Source organism: Theropithecus gelada, chromosome 14, assembly GCF_003255815.1.
Source record: "Theropithecus gelada isolate Dixy chromosome 14, Tgel_1.0, whole genome shotgun sequence".
NCBI lineage: Eukaryota > Metazoa > Chordata > Mammalia > Primates > Cercopithecidae > Theropithecus > Theropithecus gelada.
The window spans coordinates 12,649,172-12,651,906 of record NC_037682.1 but is presented as its reverse complement, the minus strand read 5'-3'; the positions used below and the strand labels follow the sequence as shown (position 1 = coordinate 12,651,906).

General features: G+C 53.3%; 1 pseudogene; it reads left to right on the top strand.

Moving 5' to 3' along the window:
* The first annotated feature begins 962 nt into the window (after positions 1-962).
* On the top strand, positions 963-2,329 carry LOC112606771 (annotated as a pseudogene).
* Positions 2,330-2,735: the final 406 nt, after the last annotated feature.

Sequence of the window (2,735 nt, the reverse complement as noted above, 5' to 3'; positions counted from 1 at the left end):
CTCGCACTGTCACCCAGGTTGGAGTGCAGTGGAGCGATCTCGGCTCACTGCAAGCTCCGCCTCCCAGGTTCGTGCCATTCTCCTGCCTCAGCCTCCCGAGTAGCTGGGACTACAGGCACCCGTCACCACGTCTGGCTCATTGTTTTTTGTATTTTTAGTAGAGTCGGGGTTTCACCATGTTAGCCAGCCAGGATGGTCTTGATCTCCTGACCTCATGATCCACCCGCCTCGGCCTCCCAATGTATTGAGATTATAGGCATGAGCCACTGTGCCTGGCCCAGACTCTTTATAATGGGCTCAGCTGTCTGTCCTTGGGAGGGTTGCTTGTCTGCTCAATGCTGGCAATGAGTGAGGCTCTGGGTTCCATGCCTCCCCTGGTCTCCAGATTATTCTGGGAGAGCCCCTTATTACCTAGGAACTCCTAATAGCTGCTGCTCAGCCCAGCCCCAGATACATCTGTCTGGAATAAGAGAACAGGATCCTTGAGTGTGAGGGCAGAAGACCCTTTGAGATCATCCCCTTCCCACCCCAAAATGCGGAGGACCTGCCAAGAACACGTGGGCCCCAGTGATGGGGCAGGATGAAGACCCAGCCTCTGAGTCCCAGCCTGGGAGCCCCATCTGGAAGAAGCAGCTCAGGCCTCATGAGGACGCCAGGGCTCCATGGCAGGAGGAGGCTGTGCTGGGGAGGAGGGGTGTGGGGAGGACAGTGCCACACCTGTCAGCCTGGGCTGTCCCTGCAGGAGTGGAGGGAGGAGTTTTTGTTCTCTTGGCTTCTCTGTGTTTTTTTGCAGTGGCACAAATTGCTTTTGTAATAACAGGAGAAAACGATCAACGAACCTTCATTTAAGAAAAAGCACAGCGTTCTCATGGGAACCAAGAAGACAAGGCCTTAATGCAAAGTATATTCTGAGAGAAGAAAACAAGAAGAACAGAGACGATTGGATTACAGCAATTGCTCTTATAACTCCTCCCCGCCCACCCCCTCGATGAGAAGCTGGTTTGAAGAACTGAGTATCAAATCCCTGCTGAGCTCTGAGGTTCCAGGTGTGGATGGGGTGCGGGACCCACGTATGTGTCAGTGTGCGTGGGTGTGAGTATGTGAGCAACTGGGTATGTGAGATTCAGGCCCAGTCGGCTTGTCCAGAAGCCAGGCCTGAGATGCCCTGGGGGTGCTAACAGGAGTAGAGAGACCCCAAAGGAACACAGGCTTTGAAACGAGGCAGAATTGAGTTGGAGTCCCAACCCCACCAACCCCACCTCTCTTCACTCCCCAGGCAGCATAGAAAACAGCGCCTGCCTCTCTCCAGGCATCCTCGTGGAAGTGACATCGTCTTTAAACCCTGCGTGGCAATCCCTGACGCACCGCCGTGATGCCTAGGGAAGACAGGGCAACCTGGAAACCCAACCCCTTCCTTAAGATCATCCAACTATTAGATGATTATCCGAAATGTTTCGTCATGGGAGCAGACAATGTGAGCTCCAAGCAGATGCAGCAGATCCGCATGTCCCTCCGTGGGAAGGCCGTGGTGCTGATGGGCAAGAACGCCATGATGTGCAAGGCCGTCCGAGGGCACCTGGAAAACAGCCCAGCTCTGGAGAAACTGCTGCCTCGTTTCCGGGGGAGTGTGGGCTTTGTGTTCACCGAGGAGGACCTCACTGAGATCACGGACATGCTACTGGCCAGTAAGGTGCCAGCTGCCACCCATGCTGGTGCCATTACCCCATGTGAAGTCCCTGTGCCAGCCCAGAATACTGGTCTGGGGCCCGAGAAAACCTCCTTTTTCCAGGCTTTAGGTATCACCACTAAAATCTCCAGGGGCACCATTGAAATCCTAAGTGATGTGCAGCTGATCAAGACGGGAGACAAAGTGGGAGCCAGTGAAGCTAAGCTGCTGACCATGCTCAACATCTCCCCCTTCTCCTTTGGGCTGGTCTCCAGCAGATGTTTGACAATGGCGGTATCTGCAACCCTGAAATGCTTGACATCACAGAGGAAACCACATTCTCGCTTCCTGGAGTGTGTCCACAATATTGCCAGTGTTTGTCTGCAGATCAGGTACCCAACTGTTGCATCAGTGCCCCATTCTATCATCAACGGGTACAAAGGAGTCCTGGCCTTGTCTGTGGAGACTGATGACACCTTCCTGCTTGCTGAAAAGGTCAAGGCCTTCTTGGCTGATCCATCTGCCTTTGTGGCTGCTCTCCCTGTGGCCGCTGCCACCACGGCTGCTCCTGCTGCTGCTGCTGCTGTAGCCTCAGCTAAAGTTGAAGCCAAGGAAGAGTCGGAGGAGTTGGATGAGGATACGGGATTTGGTCTCTTCGACTAATCACCAAAAAGCAACCAACTTAGCCAGCTTTATTTGCAAAACAAGGAAATAAAGGCTTATTTAAAAAAAAAAAAAAAAAAAAGAAAGAAAGAAAGAAAGAAAAAAAAAAGAAAATAAAACAACACCTGCTTCCACGGTTGTGGCGGTGGGGTTTAAAGAAAAGGAGCAGGCCGGGCGCGGTGGCTCAAGCCTGTAATCCCAGCACTTTGGGAGGCCGAGACGGGCGGATCACGAGGTCAGGAGATCGAGACCATCCTGGCTAACACGGTGAAACCCCGTCTCTACTAAAAAAATACAAAAAACTAGCCGGGCGCAGTGGCGGGCGCCTGTAGTCCCAGCTACTCGGGAGGCTGAGGCAGGAGAATGGCGTGAACCCGGGAGGCGGAGCTTGCAGTGAGCTGAGATC